This window comes from Mustela putorius, unplaced genomic scaffold (genome assembly GCF_011764305.1).
Source record: "Mustela putorius furo isolate JIRA1106 unplaced genomic scaffold, ASM1176430v1.1 tig00003870_pilon_pilon_pilon, whole genome shotgun sequence".
Classification (NCBI taxonomy): Eukaryota; Metazoa; Chordata; class Mammalia; order Carnivora; family Mustelidae; genus Mustela; species Mustela putorius.
The window spans coordinates 2,943,740-2,958,647 of record NW_025422022.1 but is presented as its reverse complement, the minus strand read 5'-3'; the positions used below and the strand labels follow the sequence as shown (position 1 = coordinate 2,958,647).

The 14,908-nt window shown below is 39.9% G+C and overlaps 1 protein-coding gene across 11 annotated transcripts in view; it reads right to left on the bottom strand.

The window, feature by feature from the left end:
- Nucleotides 1-14,908, bottom strand: part of FARS2 (phenylalanyl-tRNA synthetase 2, mitochondrial) — a 529,842-nt gene that overhangs the window by 417,298 nt on the left and 97,636 nt on the right. For 5 of the 11 annotated variants that reach the window (XM_045066960.1, XM_013056788.2, XM_004753655.3 and 2 more), the window contains one exon: nt 11,745-11,779. The exons of the other annotated variants lie outside the window; for them this stretch is intronic. The gene's annotated coding sequence lies outside the window, so the exon portion shown is untranslated. The remainder of the gene's footprint in view (nt 1-11,744; nt 11,780-14,908) is intronic. 11 annotated transcript variants of the gene reach the window in all.

The following is a 14,908-nucleotide window of genomic DNA, read 5'->3' as shown; positions in this document are numbered from 1 at the left end:
TGGTAAGATGTGCAAAGCAGGGCCTCCTATGTCTCCCCGTAGAAATGAAATACTGAAAGACCTGAAGACCACTGGTTTGCTATCTTGACTTTCCAGATGAGAAACAGTGGTCAGCTAGGAAAGAGACTTCTAGGGGACAGGTCATCCTTGGGAGTCAGTGTGAGGCGGACCAGGCCCAGGCTCGCGAGGTGCGACCAGGCCCCTGCTCCTTCTTCTGCAACTCCGCATCCTGCCATGATCCCCGGCACCCCTGAGGAGTATTTAATGAGATTTTCTAGTTACACTGGTGACAAGGTATTTGAAAAATAAGGTCTGTGCTTCACAGGACAAAATGCTTCAAAAACAGAAAGTCCATTTTCTTCATAGCTGCCTGTGTAAGATTATAGGCCTATTTTCAGATTTTGACATTTATTTGAAATTCAGATTCTATTGTATAACCTAATATGAGCTATGGAGATAATTAATATAAATGTGAGTAACTCCGGGTGAAGTAGGAGAATAGAGGAAAAGGAACGTTTTTAAAGTTCAAGCCACTTTCCTATGCCACCTTCCAGCATTTAATTGCCTGCTATTCTCAAACACAAAATTCAAACACTAAACTGAAATCACTCTCCTCTCTAAATCTCTATTACCTGTTCTGCACAAAGAGCGTGAGGACGTCTTTTGTATGCATGTGTCTGAGAAACTGCAGGTAAACTGTTGTCTAGCGGAGCTCTGGAGTTGATCTTTCTGGATAATCAAGATGCCTCTCAACTGAAGCTACCTGGGGATGCGGCGTACCCCTGTCAAGCTACCAACTTTATCTAGGTCTTTCGGATATTCTTCAAATGTCAAAATAGCAGCTTGCCTTTAAGATTTTTCACCTTTATGGAGGAATCAAAGACCACCATCCCCAAAAGCTACCTATCTCTTTACTAACATCTCTTACTAAACGTCTGGTAGAAGAACAAACAAATACTTATAATAATAATAATGGCATTATTATTATTTGTTGAGTCACTAACTGGGCACTTCACATATATTATCTCATTTAGTCACTGTCACAGTCCAAGACTGATATTATTTTGTAGAAAAGGAAAATGAGGCTTCGGTTAACACACACCAAAAAGGGTACTGGTAAGCATCTTCCGATGTTCCAAAGCCCACAGTTTTTCCACTGAGTTGGATAATGAGGATGAATCTCAGTTGTTCTGATCAAGACCCCCTCACTCCCATCGCACAGGGTCCTGGGGGTTGAACAGAAACTATCATTGGGCACAACATGTCCTCTAACACAGATGGAGGCTTCAGAAAGGTATACTCGTGCTGCCTCTGTGACCACCCGCTCCTCTTACACACTGCCTCCTCCCCAAGCCACCTGCTCAGCTGCCAATAGCTGGCCTCCCAGTGGAGCAGAATAGGGAGGCAGAGTGTATCCAGGAGGATACCGCAGGTCACATGAGACATGAGGAGAAGGCCAGACAGCTGCCCTGCCCCGTTACCCACCTGAGGGCCCCCCTTCAGGTCAGCTGGATCTGTTACAAACCCCTGTGATTCCCCTACAGCGTCATCTCCATGCCCCCTCTCCTGTGCGGCAATGGCACTGGCCAGCAATACTCCCCGCAGAGAACCAGGTCCTTGCCACCACGACAGCCAGTCTCTCTGCAGGAAGTGGCCATGGTGGCCTTTCTGAATCACGATTTCAGACACAGAGAAACTGGACCTGGAGGCCACTCGCCTTGAGGTCCCCACATGAAAAAACGCAATGGCTTCTGTGACGTTTGGTGAACTGAAATCTAGGCTGACATCCATGTCGGTGACCACATGCTCAGAAACAAGCATTGAGAGCTCAGGAAAGGAGGCCAGAGCCAGCCCAGTGCTTCCAGCAAAGCAGGCAGAGGGCGCTCCAGAACAGGGCAAGGCTCGGCCTTAGCCTTCATCAGACCCCCAGACCACTGCTACAGACATAGACCACTGCCACAGACCACTGCCACATTTTAGTTGGTTACACCTAGTAAACTGTTTCCCTTCTTTTAAAGGGCCTGGGGAGGTGAATTTCATTTCAAAACTCTTAAGTGGTAACACTGATGCCACAGTCCTAAGAGGAGAGGAATGAGAGTCTACAGGGTATAAAACTGAGGAGACCAAGACCCCGTCCAGCCCCTGGATAACCCCCCCGCAGGGTCCTGGCACCACTAGTTGGTAGCTTGGCTCACTTTCTCCCTGTTGGGAAGCCTGTCTCTCTGCCTTTCGACACCACTGGGCATCCACAACCCTTAAATCACCATATTTATCATTTTTTGTATGGTTCTTTTCACTTTCATTTCCACTTCCCTATGTGGTCCTCTTTATTTTTATACTGTATGATAAATTGTTATCCTTATTATAAGCTGCCTTCAATTATTTTAGTTAAGAAGTAAAAAAAAAAAAATTTAATCTTAAATAGAGAGAGAAAGTTAAAAAATAAATCATCATAATTCCCACTTTCTTCTCTGGGCTGGTCTGAGTAAAAAGAAGATAAATTAACTTGTTCAAGTTATATCTAAATAAGAATACTCTGTTTCTGTGTAAGGATCTGAAAGTTTAAGTAAAATCATAGTGATCACATTGGAAACAGTCTTAAAGACCACAAAGACCAACTTGGTCATCTTACGGAAGAGAAAACAGCCCCAGAAGACAATCAGCAAGGATCACAATGTTATTTGTGGGTGCACCACAACTTTACAGCGTAACATCCATGCAATCAGTGCTTTCAAATACCTAAAGGGGACAATATCCAACCACCTCTCCTGAGCCACATAGCCTCAGGACACACACATTTCACCACTTCATCACAGTGGAGAACAGTCACCAACAGTTCTACTTTGCCAAGCAACATTCACTTGTACAATTATTTAAAAAGTGTGTCACATTTACTTATTTTTCTGAAACTGAGTGGAAACTAACAGCACAACTGAAACGAAGATGGACATAATGAAGGGTATAAAAGTGATGGCTCACCGTCAGCTGGCCACTGAGAAGACAGAAGTTGTCCAATTCAACGTGCAACGGGAAAAGGGAAAAAGGCAGAGGTCCCCAGCACCAAGACCATAATGTCTAAAGACAGTCCAAGCAATGAGGGTCAGTGACAGAAAATTTTAGAAAGATGACTAAAATACTAAATGAAAACTAGCATCAGTAGAACATTCCAGTAACTCAAATACAGAGGGTGGGTGGGGAGCTTCACGGGTCTGTTGGCCAGGTATATACCTTATTACAAGAACCAAGGTAACTAGGACCTTGTTAAAAAGAAGAAAGGACAAGAAACGACAAGTTTCTGCTCTACCCCTTATAAAACTACCACTGATAACTCCTTACTTCTAACAGTATTAACAGTTCATTTCAGATTGCAGACAATATGACTACAGACAGAAGCAAAATATGAGCTACAAAATCACTACCTTGTACAACTATCAACACTTCAGGTTAACCTAAGTTTAATATTCTAGAAAGACATGGACATTGTATAACAGTTGGACATAAAAATACACATTTATGTTTTAGTTCTCTGGCAATATAGAGCCACATGTTTAACTTCTGTACATGGAAAAAAACCTTTCTCAGGAGTAAATTGTGAATGAAAGCACATGGCAGCCTATAGTGGCAGAGAAAAGACTGGAACCCACCCTCCTGGGCAGTATGTTTATATTTCTTCTGGTAGGCTTCTCTCCTCTGAGCAGATGGCACTGGCTGTGTGACATCTACTCTGGCTCCTCATAAACTATTGGTTATTGCTCATGTTATTGGCAGAGAATTCCAAGATCCGTAGGACAGATATAAATGAAACACTGATCTGTTGGCTGTTCCTCCACTCCGATCTTAATCCATGAAAAACTTGGTCAAAGACAATTCACATTTAATTTCACCTACTTTTTAAAAATAAAGTACTTCCAAGGAAATTAGTATTGAATCATAAGCAAAAATTCATCAGAGAAATAAATAAACTGAACCACAAAAACCACAAAACTCTCAGACACAGGCTTCTCACTGCAAGACAGGAGGCAAAGAAGTAGCAAGATGGAATGGATCCTCCAAGAAAAAGCACTCAGGATTGCCAAAATCTGCAAGGTAGCCAGAGGATGACTATCTAGATTTCCATTCACATGTACTGACTTGGTTAAATAAGTAAAATAAAAACAGTAATATCACAGAGTCATAATAAGATTAACAAGTGGAAGGTAAAAATTTAAAATTTCAGTGCCCTCTTCTTTGTCTTTTGGTGGCCTAGGTAGTTAGTCTTTTCTACTGTTTTCTTCTAAGGAACTATTTTAGGCCTTATTTACCTAGTCGTACAAATTGCCATATGTTCTATCTTTTAAAAAGTCTCATCTTTCTCTCCAGCTACTAATCCATTAATCTCCACTCCTGCACCACAGAACACCTCCAAAGTGTTACATATTAATGTCTCTAATTCCTCTGCTCCATTCTCTGCGAATTAGACCCACAAGGCATATTTATTCAACCACAACAGTAGCTCCTGTCTAGATCATCAGTAACCTCTATATTAGTAATCCCAATGGCAGTGCTCAGCCTCCATTCTTCTTGAACAATCAGCAGCATTTGACAAAGTTGTTCCCTTCTTTTTCTTGGAACACATTCTTCTCTTAGATCTCAGCGCAGCACCTGGACTTCTCCTCTCTCGCTAGCTCTTCCTTACTGGTCATTAGCTTATTCCTGCTCATCAGCCCTCTAAACACTGAAATGCCCCAGGACTCAGTCCTCAAGCCATCCTCTTGTACTACACTCACTCCCCTAGGTGGTCTGATCCATCTCACAATTTTAAATACCATCCATAAACTGAAACATTCTGATTATATCCCTAGCTAAAACCTCTTTCTCTACACTCCAAACCTACTAACCTACTGCCTACTCAGCATTTCTACCTGGATGTCTAGTAGTCCTATTACATCCAAACGCAAACCTATTATATCCAACGCTAAGCTCTTGATTTTGCATTGCCCCCTCCAGTGTGCTCTTCCTCACTTTGTCCTTCTAGTGGATCAAGTCAGAAACCTTGGAATCACATGTGATTTCTTTCTCATGCTTCTTATTGAGTCCATAAGCAACTTTTTTGTTAGCTCTACCTTTAAAACATGTGATGATCTGGACAGATCAGTCGGTTAAGCGTCTGACTCTTGGTTTCCGCTCAGGTCATGATCTCAGGGTACTGAGATCAAGCCCTGCATTAGGCTCCACGCTCAGCACGGAGTCTGCCTAAGATTCTTGCCCCCCCCCCACCCTGTGCTCCTCTACCTCTTCACGTGCTCCCTCTCTAAAATAAATAAACAAAATATTTAAAACACATGTTGATTCCAACTTTTTTACCTATCTCCACCATTAGCACCCCAATCTAAACCACCAGTAGCTCTCACTTGAAATTTTACAATTGATTCCTAACTGTTCTGTTTCCATCCTTATTCTCCTACAACCAACTTTCACACAGTTGCAAGAGTAATCCTTTAAAAACTTAGCATAGCCTCAGCTCCAAAATCTCTGTCCAACATAAAATGAACCCTGATAACCCACATCCTTATATAATCCTTTCCTCTTGACTATGAGCAGGATTTGCAAATATGAAGACTATCAGTTCCATGACTACGTTATGTTATATGGCAAAGGTGAAAGGGTTTTACAGATGTGGTTATAGTCCCTAATCAGTTAACTGTGAGTTCATCAAAAGGGTGATTATCCTGAATGGATCCAGGCCAGTCAAGGGAGCCCTTGCCACAAGGGTGCAGGTCTTCCCTGGGGACAGAGGCTGGAAGCAGCAAAGACTTTCCTACTGGCCTTAAAATATCAAAGAGCTACAATGTGAATTACCTACAAAGGGAGTTATATGACAGGGTATTGTGGGAGGCCTCTAGAAGCTAAGGGCCTCCGTACAACAGTTGCAAAGAACTGAATTCTGACAACAACCACACAAATTCAGATGAAGACCCCAAGTTCCAGATGAAAATGTAGCCCAATGGCACCTTAATTTCAGTCTTTCAAGACTCTGAAGAAAAAACCCCCACCTGAGGTGTGGCTAGATTTCTCACCTCCAGAAACTGAGACAATAAATAGGTGTTGAATTAAGACACTAAGTATTATATACCAAGAGGGTATATATTCAATAAACACTGTTGAGCAAATGGTTTCTCCTTCCTTTAGATGCTCCAAATCATAAAAGCTACATGAATCAAGCTTCCCAATACAACTGAAATTTCTGATTGTCTGATTAGAGGCTATTTTATTACCAATTCACAGGACTTGATATCCTACAGAATTAGGCAGTGAAAAAGGGGCACATCATTTCAATCAAATAGTATATGACGGTAAAAATCAAATTCCAAAAGAAAATAAATCAGGGGCTTCTTCATTTTCCTTTTCTATTGTATTCTTGGTGCTATAAATAAACAAGTGCATCACAAATGCTCTTAGCATTGATTAAAAAAGGAAACAGAAAAATAACAGCACAGAGAATTTTGTCAGTCTGAAGATGTGATGTGATGCTAAGTAATAGGGGGAAACGTCCCTGCTATATTTTTAGAGGTTTTAAATAGCCTGCCTTTGTTCAAATAATTCTTTCACTCTGGAGTATCTAAAGTATAATTCTGGGTAGAGGTTACATGTTTGAAGACAAAAATAAAATCCACCAAAAAATTAAATGAATTTAGTGGTCAGTGTAGAAGATACTCAAGGCAAGAATATGAAAATAAAAAGTGACACCATCACAATCCCATTAGGGCTGTGGGAACACCACACTAGGAGACAGCCAAACTCCGCCTACCATCTCCCTGGATAATTCTTACACCTTCCCTCAAAACTTCTCTTACAGGACATATAATCTGTATGCATGGCCAGACAGCAGGCAAGTGAAATTGGAACGTGCACACAGGAAATTCACTCCCAAAAGCATCTCTCCCTCCATTTTGTCTCCTCAGCCGCCATGCAGACAGAGCTCCTTCTCCACCTACATCCAATTAATTTAGAGCCTTGGCAACCTCCACACAAGGACAGAAGATGGCACAGCCTTGACGTGAAAGAACAGGTAGCTTCCAGGGAAGGACCCCAATGCCCACCACAAGACAGGCTTCAGATAGCCACGCCCAAGATCCACTTCCATCTCTCCTCTAAGGAAAGGGTACTGCTGGTTGTCTAGTAATTTCTAATATTAGGAAATGTATGCAAAAAGGGATTTTGTAAAATGCCGAATTCCTGGCTTTGATTCTCAAGGAAAAGACTTTCAAATTAAATGAATTCATTTATTTACATAGGAATCATGAGGATCAGAGAAGAAAAGTGACAATTCCTATAAAGCATTCTGAGACCTTAGGAATAAACACACACACACACACACACAATAGGATTAACTTTTACCCAAAGCTGACCTTAGTGAGAATTTGCTCCTTGACTGATTAAAAACTAATCAATGAGTTTGGAATATTTCTAGGATATACAGTCATCCCCCTGGAGCACATGCCACCACCCCAAATCCAACAAAACCTTCTTCCTGGACATTTGAGAGAAGCAAGGCCATCTGAAAAGACAGGTGACTGACTAGTTTGCCCAGAGCAAGATAATTTATCACAAAGTGAGGCTCAACATAAATAGCCAAACAGCCTCAAGATCTACCCTAGCTAACTATGATGATTAAATGAGAAAGGCACAGAGAAGGAGCTCATTAAGTATTTAGCGATTATTAATATTGTTATTAATCTAATTAACCATGACTAAAAAGACATCATAGTTATCTTCGATTGAGTTGGTTAGGAATCTTTCATAGGTAAAATTAAGTAACTTGTTAACGAGATGAAACTTGTCACCAATTAAGTGACAGATTCTAAGAAGTTACACACAGTGGCTACGGAATACATTTTTTCCAAAAGTATATAAAATAATGACAGAGAAGTACAGTCGTGCCACTCACCACAAAGTCATGACTTTGGCCACACTGTTATTTTTACCATCTTGGATTTTTCATGTCTTTTTGGTATATTTCCAGAGCAATATTTTTTCATTTTAATGGAAAAGCCATTTAAAAAAATATTTAGTTTCTACTCATTTTTTTTTAAGATTTTTATTTATTTATTTGACAGACAGAGATCATAAGTAGGCAGAGAGGCAGGTAGAGAGAGAGAGAGGAAGGGAAGCAGGCTCCCTGCTGAGCAGAAAGACTGATGTGGGGCTTGATCCCAGGACTCTGGGATCATGACCCAAGCCGAAGGCAGAGGCTTCAACCCACTGAGCCAACCAGGAGCCCCTCCACTCATTTTTTTTTTTTTTAAAGATTTTATTTATTCATTTGACAGGCAAAGATCACAAGTAGGCAGAGAAGCAGGCAGAGAGAGAGAGAGAGGAGGAAGCAGGCTCCCTGATGAGCAGAGAGCCCGATGCGGAGCTTGATCCCAGGACCTTGGGACCATGACCTGAGCCGAAGGCAGAGGCCTCAACCCACTGAGCCACCCAGGTGCCCCTCCACTCATTTTTAATAGTAACATATGAAGCCCAGAAAACAACCTATGTATTATAGCTTCTATGCCATGATCACTGTGAAAATAATATATTTGAGAAAAATATATACATTCAGCAAAGAACAGTAACAAGCATGTATTGTGACCGTTATTAAGATAGTATTTTTGAGAAAAAGAGAATATACAGAAAAGGCTAGTAGATCTGGACAGCATGTAGAAAAATTACAAGAAGCATGTTTCAGAGCACTTAGCACCAAAATACAGGCAGTCTCCCACTCATTCATTCAAAACACAGCGGCAGTGCCAACCACTGGGGATTTGTGGGAAATGCGACCCAGCCGTGAAACACGGTGGGAAACTCTAAACATGTCTCAAATACACAGAAAGCATAAAGCGCCCTGTGACTCGAGGAACTACTGGCAGAAATGATCAGAGAAAGCCTCCTCACTGAGGGGAACTTCTGAGAAATCCTGCCAGGAGAGAGGTTTGGTAACGAAGTGGATGGAAGAAAAGGCAGGCATCTTAAACACGGGGAAAGGCAAGTCACTGCTGCAGAAGCTTCCAGAGAACAGCTCCCGCCATGTCTATGGAGATTCTATTCAGAACTCTCAGACAAGTGACAAGCCACACAAAAGACTGCTGAGGAGAAAAGAGGGAAGACACCTGCATACAGGCAAAGGTACCCCCAGGTTAGGAAGGAAACACACCAAAGCAAACTGAGCAGGTGGTTTCAGCTTTCTGGCAGCAGAGACAATTCGTGAGCTAGAAAACAGCACACCGCAAAAGCAGGTAAACTAGTAAAAAAATGTTACCTGCCTACTAAAGGAAAGATAATTCTGCTGAGTCTCTAATGGAAATTATTTTTTCTACATAGTCAATATCTATTATAACAATTATCCATAAAAGTTAGATTTTAATTTAGAACCACTGAACTCATGTTTTTCTTTAAGATTTATTTATTTGCAAGAGAGAGAGAGAGTGAGAGTGTGTGTGTGTGTGTGTGTGTGTGTATAAGCGGGTGTAGGAGTAGAGGGAGAGAATCTCAAGCCCCCCCTGAGATTAAGACCTGAGCCGAAACCAAGAGTCAGACACCTGACTAAGTGACCCTGGTGCCCCACTCATATTTTCTAACTCTGAATTTCTCTTTCCCAATTATCACCAAGTTTCTGCCTAGAAATGTGAAAAGGAAAAAAAAAATATAATAATCTACTTAAAAACCTGCTTTCAATAAGTTTTCAAAGCAACTATTTTAACAAATTTTCTCTAAACTTACAATTATTCTTCCAAAATATGAACAGATTTCACTGATGCATTACCAAGGAAATGTGGCAATTTCGAAAAACCTTTCCTCACAGTAGAAAGGAACCTGCAGTCTCTAGGTAAGTTACAAAAACATTCCTAACAGAGTAAGTACTTTACAACCAATCTTTTTTTTTTTTTTTTTTTTTTTAATTTTAGGACTCGGCCAATGCAAGAACATACAGGAAGTAATGGAACAGGGCTCCTGAAAAAAAGAAACCAAAGTATTATTGGCCACAACATAACTATCGATCTAGAAACTCAAATGAATCGACTGATAAGCTATTAGAACAAATAACAGTTTGTTCAAGGGAATGAACTTAAAATTCCTAAAAATCAATAGCATATTCAATCCCAGTAATAACCAACATTAAATAAAGTTACAATGAAAAAAATCATTTATAATAACAATGAGTAAGTAGTCCCCTCTTTATCCACGGTTTCACTTTCCTCCGTTCCAATTACCCACAGTCAGCACGGAACAGGATGTGACCCTCCTTCTGACGTACTGCCAGCAGGACAGAAACCTAACACCACGTCATAGTGCCTGCATGGTTCCCCTCGCTCCACCCCCTCACATGGGCATTTTATCATCTCACATTATCACAAGATGGATGAGTACAGTACAGTAAGAAATTGAGAAAAAGACCACATTCACATAACTTCTATTACACTACACTGTTATCATTATTCTATTTTATTATTAGTTATTTTTAATCTGTTACTGTGCCTAATTTATAAACTTTATCATCGGTATGTACAGGGAGGAAAAAAACATAGCATATACAGGGATCTATATTGTCTATGGTTTCAGGTACCTGCTATGGGTCTTAGGATAGATCCCTTGTAAATAACATGGGGGACTACTGGGTATAAAGAGGTAAATTCAAAGCAAATTGCAAAAATCTACAAAGAACCATGAAAGATCAGAATAAATAGTGATATATGTTGACTGTGGAGACTAAAGAGTATAAAATGCCAGCTCTATCCAAATTATTTTAATGTAACTCCCAACAGAAATTTCTATGGGAGTGGTTAGGAGGACTTTAAACAATACCCAACTTCATTTGAAAAACTAAACAAGTGAGTAAACAAGAAGGTTGTTGAAAAATAACAAGAAAAAAGCAACAATGAAAACTGGTGAAAGAACTGATACGGTGAACAGATTCCTTTTTTTAAATTTAATATATAGATCCTCATAAACCAGTGTGGAAATAAATTACATAAGGAATAGTGTTAAGAAACTATTTGGGAGAAAAATGAACTCATCTCCACTTCATGTTATATGCCTAAACAGAGTGTGGAGAGTTCTGTGGGATGTTCTGTTACAAGTTTAAAAACAAAAGAAAACAAACAAAAGCAGAAGAAATATTGGTAATTCCTTGATCCGGGGTTAGAAATGACTGCTCTACAAAAGAAGCGGATGAAATAAATGGAGGACACATAAATTTGACCACATGAAAAGTTAAGACATCTGATATTTATAAATATCAAAAAACTTGAAAGTTTAGAAAAGAAATTGGGGGAACTCTCTGCAGTGAAGGATACAGCCAGCACTGTTTACTTGAGCTCTGGGACAGAGTATCAGCTCTTTGAAATGCTGATGGCCTTTTCAACATTCTACTCCACATAAATAGTTCTTTGCATCATTTTAAGTACAGATCTGGAAAACACAAGCTATATTTTATTTCAGAAACAAATCTGGGCTTTGGAAAATAGTTTATTTGCCCATAGATTTATGAGATCTCAAATATGTGAAAAAATATCTTTGATCTTAGAAATAGTTTGAAGACTCTGAGCCGTCAGTTACATGGGTATGAAATAAAGTGTCTGAGATTTTTAAAAACCATCAGACTGCCATGTCTTTGTTCTTTCAGAGAAAACGCTATCTTATCTTATAACTCTTGAAGATATATTTAGAACTAAGATTTTTTTCCCTCTACTCTGAGCTTTCTTACAAAAACGCAACCTTACCTTTCAGTCTGTTTTAATCCCAAAAGAGATAGTATCTGAAAAACAAAAATAAAACACGATAGGAAAAAAAAAACAGTTGAAAATTAATGGCTCAATACAGTTATGCCTCTGTGATTTTTCATATTAAGTCTTACAAGAGCTCTGTGAAGAAACAGGTCCACTATTTCTCTAAGTTTGCACTAGAAAGACCTTAAGCAAGTGGGGGCAGTACCTCTGGGGTTCAGCACAGTGTGAACAATAAAATCTCCTGTCTCTCTGTTCCCTGTAAAAGGCCAAATATCTGGCCAAAGGTAAAAAACGAGTAGAGTTAAATGCATTGCTATCCACTATCTACTATGCCTCTTGTACATGTAAGTAAGTACTAACACTTACTATTGGGCAGTACAACTAAATAAAAATGAGGTCAATGTTTACATGTCAAATGTTAAAGTTTGGTTTGTTTGTTTTACTTTCCACTTTGATAAATATTAAATATTTTTTGATTACTGGTCACATAATTTTTCCAAAACTTAACCTCTAGAAGTAATAGTGAAAAACTCCTTCACGATACTTCTACACCCTGAGTCACTCAATGTAATTTTACTTTACCTAATAACATTGGGAAAGTATTTTAAAAAGGGCGGGGGGAGTTACATTGCAATTACTAATTGTTCATAACACGTTAATTTTCACCCACCTATATTTGACCATAAGAAACAGTTTGAGATTGTTTTTATCTGGATGATATGTGTGCATTTACTTAAATCAATTCTGAATTTCAATACTGGCAAAAAAAAAAAAAATGACATCAATATGTAAATGCAAGGCACAAATTTAAAAAAAAAAAACTATTTATAGTTTCACAGATACAGTCCATCAAACCAGGGAGCCTCAGCACTCTGAAGAAGAAATATCAGCACAAAGCACCTGCACATGGTTACCCCTGGTTAACTATGGATCTTTCCCTGGCCATTTGATGTCTTGTCCTTCCTACCTGCCCTCCCTACAGTTTCCCTTTCCCACCTAGGTCATAACAAAGGATCAGATTGGGACAGAACTGAAATGGAAGTGGAATTTGCAAATGTATGAGTCCCTTAAAGCAGCAAAAACCCCTGAAGCAAGGATGCTGATATCAAAGTATCCATTCCAGACCACTACACAGAACTAGAGCATGGTTACATATGCCAGGGAACCAATGCTCTTACAGGTCAAACGGCAACAAAGAGATGGTCACATGACTTAGAAACCAAATTTAGTTCCACCAACCTCAGAGAAATCATTACATCATCACAGAAATCATCAAAGTGCAATATCAGATCCTAATCTTAAGTGGTAGATAGCAAGCCTTGCTTCTCAAAGTAGGGCTTATATACACCTGGAGCTAGGTGGCAAAAGATGAGGGATCCACATTACCACAAGATAAGCATGGCTCATCTGTCAAGACTGCAAATATTGACTGAATCATTTATTTTTGCCTGGTGGCGGACACATGAGTTTTTAAAACTATTTCCCTGATAGTAAGTGATTTACAATTATTTCATGTTAAAAAACAAACAAATAAGAAAATATTATAGAAGAGAACATAGAAAAAAATCATTAATGTTAAACCAAAGCACCAAAATATAAAACATTCCATACTTGAGACCACCTCTTTAAGGCTACTTAGATCCCCAGGTGATGGTAAGATAATGAGATGGAAAATTCACTCTGCTCTGCCCTGCCCTTAGGGATTCTTCAAGGTCAAGCTCTGACATCATCATTACAACTCCACCCCCATCTCCACCATGACCACCGCTCATATAACTTACTAAATGACTCATTATTATATCTGAAACCATACTAAGTTCTTTATATACATATTCTCATCTATTGTTGCTAAGTTGATAGACTTGGGAATTTTAAATCTATACTATCAGACTTTTAAAAACTAATATTATTCACTGATAAATCATGTATATGGTAATAAAATTCAAATGTCATAAAAGGGTAAACAGTGAAAGTAAACACCCACTGCCTCCTGTACCTCCCTATAAACATTTTATATGTTTTATACAATTGAATAGGTGTAGGTACACACATACACATATAAAGCCCTCTCCCATAGACTTAACCTTTTTTAAAATTTTATATTTTCATTGTTCCAAGATTCATTGTCTATACGCACACTCATTGCTCCATGAAATACCTGCCCTCCTTAATACCCACCACCAGGCCCTCCCAACCCCCACCTTCTCCCTTCCAAAACCCTCAGTTTGTTTCTCAGAGTCCACAGTCTCTCATGGTTCGTCTCCTCTGGAGGCCAAGAAAAACAAGGCTGTACTCACCTCGAGTCTAGCCCTGACATAAGTACAGCCATCTTGACAAAGCAAAAGCTGGCACCTTGCACCCCCTCTCCACCCGCTCCCCTCCCCTCAGTAGTATGTATGACATTCCTCAGCCACCCCTGGCTGCCCTAAAAGAAAAACAAATAGTTAACTTGCAGAGATCACAATCCTGCAATACAGGAGTCTCCCTTGGTTTACAAATGTCCTAGAGATTTAACAATAGCCCAATTTCCAGAGGCAAATAACTCAGTTCCCCAAAGCCAATGTCACCCTCCCCACCATAAAACTGAAAGAAGCTGAGACAGAAGGAAATGTAAATAAAGTTAAATTTCTTCTAAACCTAAATCTCACTAACAAGGTCACTTGATAGGAGAAATGTGAAACTTTATCTCTAAACCTCCAAGATAGTGTCAGTGATCATTCCCAAGCATGTGACCCACTGATACACATCTGAAGAGTCTCATGAGAAGATTTTTACTACTGGTAATAAATAACCTTTCTCCCAACAATAGCTAGCCCCTCAAGGTCCTGAAGACCTTGCTTCCAAAATTCCTTAGAGACTAACATCATCCCTTTGTCCTCACCCACCAACGAGTCCACTCCTACTCTGCCTTTAAAAACTCCGACTGTAGTCTGGTTCAGGGTCCAGGTCCCTACACTGCTGTGTCGGGTATACTTGGGCCCAAGCTTAAGCATGTCACCTCAGGGTCCAAGCACCTCTCCGCTGTGTCGGGTATACTTGGGCCCAAGCTTAAGCTTGTCAAATAAACCCTTGTGTGAGTACATCAGTGTTGGCTCCTTGGTGGTCTCTCAGACGCGAAAACTCAGGCATAACACTCCCCCTCTGATTTCCTCCAACTC